The sequence below is a fragment of the Strongylocentrotus purpuratus genome, unplaced genomic scaffold, assembly GCF_000002235.5.
Source record: "Strongylocentrotus purpuratus isolate Spur 01 unplaced genomic scaffold, Spur_5.0 spur5_scaffold_12, whole genome shotgun sequence".
Taxonomy (NCBI): domain Eukaryota; kingdom Metazoa; phylum Echinodermata; class Echinoidea; order Camarodonta; family Strongylocentrotidae; genus Strongylocentrotus; species Strongylocentrotus purpuratus.
The window spans coordinates 2,112,925-2,125,965 of NW_022145597.1; positions in this window are offsets into that span (position 1 = coordinate 2,112,925).

Below are 13,041 nucleotides of genomic sequence, written 5' to 3' on the forward strand. Positions count from 1 at the left end.
TGATTATAGCTGTAAAAATCTTCTGCGTGCCCATGCCTTGAGCCATAATGCATGACCGTCCAGAGGATTTTTTTTATGTTGGGGACCGGAGTAAAATGCAATGAATTATTGATAATTGATTGCATTTCCTTTTCTTCTTTTTTTTTGTAGTTGTGGGGGCGGCCCGTTCCATAGCCCCCGCTGCGGACAGTCATGATTTAGTGGCTAAACAATCGCCTCTTTACTGTGAGGCCTAAGGATCAAAACCGTGTCGATCAGCTATATCGGTGCCCTTTTGTAAGGCATTAATCTCCATTACTGTCAGTTATGACTTAAGGACGTAGGAGCCCTAGTTAATTAGCAATGTTGCACACACACATGCTTTAGCAGTCACGCAAAACAAACAATCGCAAATTATTATTCAATAAAACCTGAGAATGCTTGTTATAGTATAGATCTATTAGGAATTAAAAAAAAAATCGAAATCATTACATAAATTTGAGTAAAAATAATTATTCCACCTTTATGACGAACATTGTATATTTTTCTAATTCAACCGGGATAGCCTCATTAAAGGGGTCCGTCTAACTATAATTACCACATTATAGCCAGGTACCAATTTAGTCCTGCGTCGGGAAGGACAAACATGAATAAAACACCTTGTCCAATGGTGTATGCACCAAGCAATTACCGAACCCGGGACCTCTCATATGAGAGTCAAGAGCCTTCATCTGCATACCTATGCCATCGTACTCTCATATTTTAAAGCGAAAGTCCACCCTGTTATATTTAATTGATTTTAATCGAAGCAGAAAAACTGAAAGCAACAGGTCAGTGAAAGGTAGAGCAAGAAAAACGATTAAAATAATAAAGTTATGAATTTTCGAAGGTGTGATCGAGCAAATATAAATTTGCAACTATGTGACCCATACCCAAGTACTCTAATATTTCAACTAAATGCCTGCTCCAATGAGACACCCAGTGGAATAGGCAAATGTACTGTCACCTATTCATGGGAAGGCTTGAGTAGTTGTTATTCTTTTCCAGTACACAGGGTTTCGATCAATATACTTGAATAGAGTAGCCTTGTCCAGCTGACACGTGTGGAGAGGAATCTCCATTTCGTAATGCATTCTTTCATTACTTTAGCATACGAGTCGTAGACAGCATTGTATTGAATGGCGGCAATATTATAAAAATAACATACATTAGTGAAGACGCTAGTTAGATCTATCTATATAGTATATACATTGCGAGCAGTTCGACATCCATTGCAATAGCAATTTCAATTATACGGACTGTTTCAAAGGTCAAGCCCACAGGGTTGAATATAATTATGTCCAATCATATCAGTTTATAATTTTGTTTTATGTAATGGGTGACGATAATCCTTCATCCAATCGACTCGCATTTGTGTAGGAAGATGGCTGATCACTAGAAAAGATAATACGAACCTTCGATAAGTTATAATCTAAATTAAATCAAATATAAGTACAATTAATCCTCTACCAATATCAATGAAGAGCAAGTTTTGAACTTTCACGCTTAGATGGGCACATTTATAACTTTTAGACTGTCTGATTGAGAAAAAAATACAACAAATAGGGCAAGTAGCCCTCCAGATGTTATTGGCCATGTGTAACTGTAAAACATTTTTTGTCCAATAATGAACAAAAAACAGAATGAGAACAAATGAGGAGGTTTGATCTCTTGATTTCAATTGTAGTCTCAGGGCTGCACGGTTACCTATCTCATTTCTACCCAAGATCGTGGGCGAGCCATTGGATACGTCACCACCAAAAAACGTCACCACCAAAAAAGCCAACTCTGTACGGTGCTTTCTGCAAAGAAACATGGGGACCTGCCCACAGAAGACCAAGGAGTTGCTGTGCAAGACATTAGTACGCCCTGTGATGGAGTATGCTGCAATAGTGTGGGACCCGTCCACCCAGGAGAACATCAGAAAGGTGGAAATGGTGCAACGCCGTTGTGCACGCTTCGTCCTGGGTGACTATCGGCACAGAAGCAGCGTCTCAGCCATGCTGAATCAACTTAAATGGGCAAGTCTGCAGGAAGGAAGGGCTCAGCAGAAAGTAGGCATGGTTTACAGCATACTCCATGGCCTGGTTGATCTTCCAGTCACCTACTTCATACCCGTTGTTGGTCCCAGCACCCGTGGAAATCCACAGAAGTTCCATGTCCCCTTTGCCCGAACTCTGCTATTCCAAACCACATTCTACCCAGATACTTTCCGACTGTGGAACTCCTTACCATCTGCTGTCGTCGATTGCACCTCTTTGGAGTTTTTCAAGCAGAAGGTGCAACACATCAAGCTCCGTTGAGCTTCAGACTGTTTTTTTTAGCTGCACATAGAATTCTTGTAAAGCCTTTTAACTTGCACTGTACACTCGGCACTTGACAAACACAAGGTACGATAATACGCCAACGGCGGACTGTACTATTCTGGAAGAAGAAGATACCTCCAAATGCTCATGAACATTTAAATGAGCAGATGCCTCATTTTTTTTCAAATTTCTTTCAGAGACCTATTCATTGTTAAATTGCTATGCTCACTCATTCATGAATTTATCATCTTAAGGAGGATTAAACTATGTTTATTTTAAAACACGAAAGAAGATCGTTAGGACATCTCTGCTTTGTGCTACCAAAAAAAGCCTGACAATTTCTTAATCTGAAAAATACTTTGCAATACTTTTGTTTATTTATAACATGTATAAAGTAGGTAAACAGAATGGTCACGTAAACGAAATGCTTGGAAAATTGTTGCAAAAGTGCATGAGCATGATGTAGAATTCAATTGACAAGAAAATTTACCGATGAAAACGTAATTTAACTCTATCTGAGAATGTTAATTTTCGCGAAAATGTATGAAGCTTGTGTTTTAGTTTGTAGAATTTTATGCAAGGAAAGTTCAATATTGAAACCTCATTTAGCGTCTACAGTAATCGCATTGGGTCTTTTTATGAGATTGTAAATGGTATAATTCTAAAGTAAGATACTAACATTTATCAGTGGTTATTAGATGATAGACTGTGCAAAACATCTTACAAAAATTTTGATATGAATTAGAAAAAAAAACTGATAAAAAATTCTATATTCTTAAGGTTTCATAACCATGCGTGTGTTTGTTTGTGTGTGAGAGAGAGAGAAAGAGAGAGAGAGAGAAAGAAAGAAAGAGAGAACGAGAGATATATATAAATATATAGAGAGAGAGATAGAGAAAGAGAGAGAGAGATAAAGAAAGAAAGAGAGAGAAAGAAAGAGAGAGAACGAGAGAGAGATAGAGAAAGAGAGAGTGATAGAGAAAGAGAGAGAGAGATAGAGAAAGAAAGAGAGAGAAAGAGAGAGATATAGAGAAAGAGAGAGATAGAGAAAGAAAGAGAGATAGAGAAAAGAGAGAGAGAGAGAGAGATAGAGAAAGAGAGAGAAAGAGAGAGATAGATGCAGTGGGAGGGGAGGTAGAGCCACATGAGTGAGTTTGTCACAGTTTCAAGATATTAGAGGCTTTTAGATTCGCACGACGGCAAAGTGGACTGCTACGTGTGACGTCCTTTTAAAGGAACTATGTCCCTTTTGCAGCCAACTTCAAATTCTGTAGAACTTTGCAGGAATTATGAATATGTCATGTATGTCCTATCTGTAAAATTTAAACGTTAGTAGTGTCCTCATATTCGAATTATGCAAGGAAACCCGTTTACTTGCTAGACTTCACTGTCAGACACTATTGAGTGACTGACTGGCTTTTTTTCTTCTTTGGTAATAACATACATGAAAAGAGTTGTAAAGGGTACATGAGCATTTGTCTACATCAATAACCCACTTCTTGTGATGGCCAAGATTAAACTGATTGAATCTTTGCGCAGCATAAAACGTTTGACCATTCGGTACAATTGTCTGAAAATCAAGACTATTACTTTTGGGCTCTATAGCACTAAAGTCGATTTGACAACTAATAGTCGTTATTTTCCCACTTGAAGACATTTTCAAGCTCCACCTTTTTTAGGGAAGTTCTAAATTAGTATTATCTTTCAAGTGCAGTTGGAATTTAACTTTTTCATTTTTTTGGCCCGCAAATGGGACATTTAAGTACCTTTAAGGGACTAAAGGACGTCATACGTAGTAGTCCACGCAAATCTAAAAGTCCCTAATGTCGCACCCAATCGCTTTCTCAATCGAGTCTTTTGGGCAATACTTTCCGATCCAAGAGCGTAACCGTAAGTGTTTGTGTGTAGTTCCATGTAAAGCAACGGTCACAAAGATTCGTACGAATTCGAAAGTTCGTAGGGAACCGTACATGGGGCATAATTTATTACGTCCTTCTCACGGAGTTCGTACGAACGCGGTTTAATGTTTTTTTTTTTTTTCTCGTAATGATGCCTTGAGTTTTCCTTACGGACATTTTACGAGTTTCTGGTCTCGCAATATGGTCGTACTTGTAACTGACGTCATTCTCAAGTCATTCGTAAGAATATCTTACGATTTTGTTGTATAATTGTGTTGGGTTGCTAAAAAAGAAGCATTGGATAAATTGCATAACTTGTGTATATACATTTTACGAGTACCGTATGAACACCTTACGAATGCCAGAGGTAGTTCGTTCGAAGGCCATACGTATCTCGTTTCGTAAGGCGTTGATTTAAACGCCGTAAGAGCCCTCTATGAACAATTTAAGGCGTTCTTACGACCATCGTGAGAATTGAGGGCTTCTAGAATTGTATTTCGACAAAATGTACAAAGATCTTGCGTGGTTCGTGCGAGGTTATTACGTCGTTCGTACGGCTGCCTTACGACAAGAGGGTTTCGTACGAGGCCAACAAAATATTGGACTAGACCATCGACCATTCTGCGTACTTAAGAATGGTCTACGAATGCTGGTTTCGTATGTGCTTCTTAAGAATATCTTACGAAATGTCAATGGAATGGGGGGGGGGGGGGGGGGGGGGTGGGGGGGTAAAGCGGACACTTTTTTTTTTGTCTCGAAATTTGAAAATTTGACATTTTTTTTTCGTTGGGGGGGGGGGGGGTAAGGTCACTTTACGTTGGCCGTGCATAATTTTTTTTTTTATTGAAAAAAAAAAAAAAAGGGGGGGGGGTTTTTAAGTTTTTTTAGGTGGATTTACACACATAAAAATAACAGAGGGGGGGGGGGTTGAACCCCCACCCCCCCCCCCCCCCCCCCCTGCGTACGCCCTTGGTGACGTGTATGCGTGATACCAGGAATGTGAGTCCCTCCTTGTATGACGAGCATACGAAGCATAATTAGTTTTGGTGTTCACAATTTGAAAAAAATATACACAGAAAGCGGGGGAGAGGGAGAGAAAGAGAGAGAGAGAGAGAGAGGGGAAAGAGAGAGAGAGAGAGAGAGGAAGAGAGACGGCGTGGGCGAGTTACTGTAGCCATTTTTAAAATTCCATATTCCCATAACGCCTGCAAGACAAGAAGAAAAGATAATGTGTCGTGTGATATTACCGCAATTAAACAAATAAAATTAAAGGCCACACCTGTCTTCTAAAGTTAATATATCATGCATTTTTCCACAGCCCGTAGTGGTGCATTGGAAAGCTATTTTCTTCAACATTTTATGATAAATAGCAGTATAGAAAAATCATTAAATTATCAGTTTTTATTGTCACTATGTAGTGTTCACCTATTTTGCCTCCTTCTACGAGAGTTGTAGAACATGGTTTGCCTTCATAGACAGGTTGACTGTTTATGATTATAGCTGTAAAAAATTGGGATAAATTGGAATAAAGAACAAATATTTCACCTTTATGAGCGACAGTGTATAAGTTATTTTGAAAAATTGAAAAAACCGTTGAAAAAACGAAATGACGCCTTTTACGTCGTATTTGAGCCAATGCCGATGTTGCCTTTTTTGTTGGCATTTTCGTGTTGCTTATACTACGTACAACCAGCCGGCCAATGTATTGTTATTTTTAATTAAATAATCAATTAACGGTCACCATGTTTTTTGAAAGTGGAGCTGAATTGATATGCTCGTATTGGCTAAATTTCACACATTTTGGGGGTCTAAAATTACCTTCATAGCAATTTTAGGTTCTTAAAGTGTAATAGAAACGTCATATATAAGAATAAGAGCAATAACCATGCACATTGAAGGCATTTGCGGAATATATGAGGAATATACATTTTAATTGAAAGGGGAGGGGTGGGGGTAGGTGCAGTCTTGAATATCAACCACCCTAGGTATTATTTCTTATCACAAGGGTAAAAGAAATAATAACTGGTCGTAAATATCTTCATATCTTTATGATATAAGAAATGCCGAAGGCACCAAAGAAGAAGGCGCCAAAGAGGGCGACGAAGCCAAAATTAACACAAAAGAAACCTCACCCAGCAGCTCCAAAACAACAGGTCACCCCTATTCCTGGTCCAGCTCCAAAACGACAAAAGGTGACGGAATCAAGACCATCTACATCGAAGAGGACCACCGCCGAACCGAAGAGAAGTGCTACTACTCAGCGTAAGTAAAAAGCAAAAACTTTTTATCAAATAAAGATAGGACAATAAAGTGTTACTAAATTGATATATCTGAGTCTTTAAATTTGGAGGGGGATGTAAAACGTACGTTTTAATTGCGGGTAGGGACGGTCTTTGACGTCCAAGCCTAACTTCAGCTCTCTCTCTCTCTCTCTCTCCCTCTGTCTCTTTCACTCTCCCTCCCTCCCTCTCCCTATATCATTTGTAAAAAAAACACACACTGTGTAATCCATACTCAGCATGACAGTTATTGGTTTACAGTAGGTTTGCGGGTGCATCATGTGAGAGAGAGGGAGGATTGAACTAAGGCGCTTGGAGAGGATGGGTGGTGGGAGTGGCTCGAATTTTCGACCAGGTTGACTATCCGTCGTCAGGAGTGGAGAATAGCTGGCGAGAATAGCTCCTCGCCCACATCAACCAGCATCACCCGAGCATCAAATTCACCCTGGAGACCGAGCAAAACAACAGCATCTCCTTAGACGTCCTCGTTACTAAATTACCATCAGGCAAGCCCGCTCACAAAGTCTACAGGAAACCCACGCACACCGATAAATATCTTCAATACACATCCTTCCACCATCGCTCCGTACTGCAATCAGTCCCCAACGTCCTCATCCGCCGAGCCCATCAACTCAGCGATGTCGACCATCTAGACCAGGAAATCCAGCATGTCGCCACAGCTCTAACTACCATCAACAAATACCCAAGACATAAGATCAAGTCCAGGACTCCCGCCAGCAAGCATGCAGCCAACACCATCCCTGAAGAGAACCAACCCGCAGCTACACCACCGAAACAAACTGTGGTTCTACCCTATATCGGTCAAGCCTCTCACAAGATTCAACGTATCCTTCAAGCAGCAGACATCCATGTTCGACACAGTTCCTCCAACAAACTGCATTCGATACTCCACTCACACAAAGACAAGCATCCACACCACAAGAAAGCTGGAGTCTACAAAATACCATGCGAATGTGGAAAAATCTACATTGGTGAAACGGGGAGAAATCTGGAAACAAGACTCAAGGAGCACAGAACCAGCTTCAGGCTCAGCGATTGGGATAAGTCCGCCATCGTCAAACACGCCCAGCAACACGAACACACCATCGAATGGGATAACAGTCATCTCATCACCATAAAGAAGCACCATATTGCTCCGGTTGTCTCATTTTCGCTCGCTGGACGTATATAGCAGACGGCAATCGGCTGATTAGACCAATGCTTGGCCATACTAAATGAAAAAACGCCGGTGGGGTGGGATGAAATGGACATAATGAACCGATCAGAACTGATCTATGATAATTCATGCTTATTATCCTTCGTGTGCCTGAGCTATAACCTTACAATCCCGTAGCAAATTGCGTCCAAAGTTCGACTTGTTTCACATGTGTTATATAGGCAATAGCGAGCTAGCGACCTATTTTGACCAAATTACGGTGGGTGAACTTTCAAAAGTCAATGGGACATGAGGGTTCCAATGAAAGAGCTAGTGTCAACGTACGTCGGGGTGGATGTGCCTTTCGTTTAAACAAAAAATGAATTTTTAACGATTTTTTTTTAAATTTTAAAGTCAGTATGCTAACATGTTAGGCTAACATGTTTTAAAAGTCAGTAGGCTAACATGTTAGGCTGCACTCTGACGATAGGGGGCTAAACGGAGCTATATGCTGGCACACACGCCGATTCCGAGAAGCCATCGAAATTCACCGCCACGACACCGTGCGCCAAGACTCAGGATTATACATCAACGACATCTGGAAACCCCTCATCAACATCTACCCGGTCACTGCTCCTCCACCACCTTCACAACCCCCGCAGACACTTGTACATCAACCACCGCCACCCGCCAAACCCTCATAGCAGCCGCCAGCCCCACAGCTACAATGCACAGCATACGACAGCCAGGGGGTCGCAACTCCGCTTCTGCATCCATCTAGCCATGGGGAGATTTTGGAGGGTCAAAAAGTGTACGCTGCTTCCACTTATCGTGTATTAGCCTACGAAGACGACAATTTTTTAGTGCACCAGCGAAATGAGGATTTTGGACTGCGCGCAGCGCGCAAAATATTTAAACTAAAATTTGGAATATTCATGAGCTGTTTTCCACTTATTAACATATTATCGCAATGAAAAAAAGACAATGCGCATGCGTTACTATCGACAGAATCCTTAATTGGGCCGGATAAATGTAGAACAAAGGTCAGTGTTGGGGAGGTGTGTGTGTGTGTGCGTGTGTGTGTGTGTGTGGGGGGGGGGGTGGGTGTTACACCCTCAAATGTAATAACGCCCACAAATGCTATAACACTTTACCCACAAATGTTATAACACCCACAAATGCTATAACACTTTACCTACAAATGTAATAATGACTTTACCCACAAATGTATAAATTTAAAGGGATATTTTGTCGAAATTGTTCAAAACTAAAACCCTGTAATAAAGCATGGGTATAGCGCGCAGTCTTTACTCCAGACCCGGTTATTTCAAAACTTTTTAAAAATCTTCAAAACTAAGACCCCATCATCTTATTCCTCTGGAAGAACAAGATTATTGAGCGTAGTCTTTCCTCCAGACCTGTTTATTCAAAAGTTTAAAAAAAAAAAAAAAAAAAAAAAAACTTTTATTAAACTAAGACCCCTCCATCTTCCAAATTAAAGGTACTATGTACCAATTGCAAGCCAAAAAATGAAAATGTTAAATTCCAACTGCATTTGAAAGATAATACTAATTTAGAACTTCTCTAAAAAAGGTGGGGCTTGAAAATGTCTTCAAGTGAGAAAATAACGACTATTAGTTGTCAAATCGACTTTAGGGCCTATAGAGCCCAAAAGTAATAGTCTTGATTTTCAGACAATTGTACCGAATGGTCAAACGTTTTATGCTGCGCAAAGATTCAATCAGTTTAATCTTGGCCATCACAAGAAGTGGGTTATTGATGTAGACAAATGCTCATGTACCCTTTACAACTCTTTTCATGTATGTTATTACCAAAGAAGAAAAAAAGCCAGTCAGTCACTCAATAGTGTCTGACAGTGAAGTCTAGCAAGTAAACGGGTTTCCTTGCATAATTTGAATATGAGGACACTGCTAACGTCTAAATTTCACAGATAGGACATACATGACATATTCATAAATTCCTGCAAAGTTCTACAGAATTTGAGGTTGGCTGCAAAAGGGACAGAGTATCTTTAAGACCCGGTAATAAAGCATGGGATTAGAGCGTAGTCTTTACTTCAGACTCGGTTATTTAAACAAAACAAATCTTTAAACTAAGATCTCACCGTCTCATTCGTGGAATAACATGAGTATAGAGCGTAGTTTTTCCTCCAGACCCGGTTATTTCAAAAGAAATAGAAATTTAAACAAATCTTCGAAACTAAGACCCACAATCTTATTCCTCTTTTTTTTCATTTAAAAACTAATTATATTATTACATATGTGGATACAACACGTCATAAATAAATGATTGGTCTATGGTCACACGAACTGACTAATCAGTCAAAATGATCCATATATATAACACACAGAGGAGGGACCGATTCGATGGTTCGTTGACCGTCGACGATTTTGTAATCATGTAAATATTCTAACGCCCACAAATATCCTGGAATTCAATGTTCGTAGAAAAAAAAGTAATCGAATAAGTGACCTTAAATGTATTTAAATATTGACGCTGATTGTTTTATGCATGTGATTATGAAATATGTTCAAGATATGTAACACATATATATATATATATATGTACGCTATTATTGACATTGAAACGTTGGATTGCGATGTTTTATTTTCATGAGTGCGTGAATGAATTACCCTTCTTCATGTGATGAACGTATCAATTACTTATACTAAAGACTACCAATTGGTACGCGGTACACGGTGTGAATTCATGAGAACGAAATTTATTCAAAGGCAAATACACAAAAAAAAAAACATTTATATTACAGTTTTCCTTACTGCTGAAACACTCAATCAGCTATATAAACAAGAACAAGTCTAAAATGATAATCGGTTAACAAGCAAATAACAACGCATACTTTCATATAACAAATCATAAATAGCTGTATAACGAAACATATTTGCATGTTTTAAATGAACGATTGCAGAACCCTTTGAATGATAAAATATCTATATACTCTCTCAATCAATGTAAGTAAATTGCAGAGGTTATGGTTTTATAGTGATGCAATGATGGATACTTAGATTTTGTAAGATATAAAGTATCTTATTCCAAACGAATGAAGAGGTTGTTTCATTAATATACAGACGGTAACAGAACCAAAATAATTATTACGTATAAAAAGGTGGAGTAACTCACATGTCTTTTACAAGCAAAGATGGTTATAATTTGGGCAATATTGAACCTGATAACATCAACTGAACTTTATATAAAACGCAAACAACCTAACACGTGACAATTCTTCTAAGCTAGGAAAAACAAGAGAACAGGATGCCGAAATACTAAATGTACCTGGCTTTCTGTGACTTAGTATTCGTCCATATAAAACTACTTAACACGTACAACTCCAAAAGTTGTTCAGTAATACTTTTCAAATGCTTCAAGAGTAGACGGAGTTGAAATGAAGTATGACTGATCAAAAGGATTTAGATTAAGATTTAGTTTTGATAAGTAGACCATGTGCCTTTTAACACAACGATCGACAGTATATATTTCAGTAAATTAACTTATAATAGGTTTTATATCAGAAAGCAGGCATGTTTAATACTCATTTTGTTACTTGGTAACATATTAGTGGTATGTGTGTTGAAAAGTGTAGCGGATATATATTTGTAATCATTCAAGTGGGCATGTATTTTAAGACTACGAGATCAGAATGTTGCATCCTGGGAGAGCTTATGGGAACAATATGAGTAGTTCTAGACTCGAGATGGAGCTATTTCTGAGCGCTGGTGTAGAGTGGCTTAAGAATCTAAATTCATCCCACTGTCAAAAGTCACAATATAGCTGTACGTTAATACGTTATACTCACGCACACCTTCACTAACTCCCATAGATCACTGTATATAAATAACATGAACCTACCTAATTTTGGTCAGTACACACTTTCGTAACAGAAGAAGCAGTCCTTGCCACTTGCTTTTATTGTTCTATGTAAAGTTTTGTTTTGTTTTGTAAAGTACAATGACGCGATCGATAGGAATTCGTATATCGATCCTAGGTACTAGACTGCCAACAGCCGGTGCTTTTGATTTCTACAATATCTTCTGGTCTTCCTGGATATTGTACTACAATGACATAATTGATATATCTGCCTGATTTAAGTGCTCAATATTAAGAACGTCTCCGTCACAGTTTTGTTTATTGCTGTGATTGGTTGTAACTTCAGTGTTCTGACACTGCTCATTCAAACCATGGAGCTACAACCACGAGAGAGGGGACTCCCCGGAAAGAAATGTCAGACATAATCCCTAATCGAGAATCTAGGACACCTACCCCCCTGCCAACTACCCCAGGACAACTACCCCCTAGGACAATTAGCCCTAGGACATCCACCCTCTAGGACAACTACCCCCAGCTAACTACCCCCTAGAATGATAACCCCCCCCCTGCTAACTACCCCCGGACATCTACCCCGGACAATACCCCCCCCCCGGATATCTACCCCAAGTCAAATACCTCCCGGACATCTATCCCCGGGCAACTACCCCCAGACATCTACCCCCCGTCAAATACCCCCGGACATCTAACCCCAGCCAACTACCCCCTGGACATCTACCCCCCATCCAACTATCCCCTTCCAACTACCCCCAGCCAACTACCCCCACCCTGAAAACTACCCCCAGACATCTACCACCATCCAACTACCCCCGGGCAACTACCCCCAAACTACCTTAATTTGCTTGGGGGAAGATGTCCGAGGGGGGGGGGTAGTTCGAGGGGGAGTAAGTTGTCCAAGGGGGGGGGGGGTAGTTGGATGGGGTTAGATGTTCGGGGTAGATGTCCGGCGGTAGATGTCCGGGGAGGGGTTAGTTGACTGGGGGTAGATGTCCGGCGGGTAGTTAGCTAGGTGGTAGTTAGCTTGTAGTATTTTCCTCATTTCATCTTTCTTCATTTCCAAATTTCATTTGTTACTTTGTAAACCCAATTTGGGAGGACATTGCCCTCTGACTTATGCCAGGCACTGCCACCCCTATATATGTGTCAACAAGTGTCAGCATAATGGCTTCAATGTCCCTGTACCTGGTAATCACCAGTGACTCACTCTCCCTTCCCAGAATTGTTATATAGTACCCTCTTTGTTTTATCCTGCCTCCCAAGAAGGATGAAAACAACATCTTCTCGCTAACTTTCTTCACTACCACACTTCTCATAGTTCTTCGATGAAGTAACACGTCAATATGAGAATGTCACCTCTACCATCACAATTTGCTCAATGCATACACAAGGAGCAAATCCTTCTACAATTCTAACCTCCTTCATATCATTTGGAGAATTCTCTTCCGTGCCTATCACCTCTTGTATGGCACATCAACTCTTTATCCTGCCGTCTTCAAAGGACTGGCAGTCTTGCAGTGGAACGC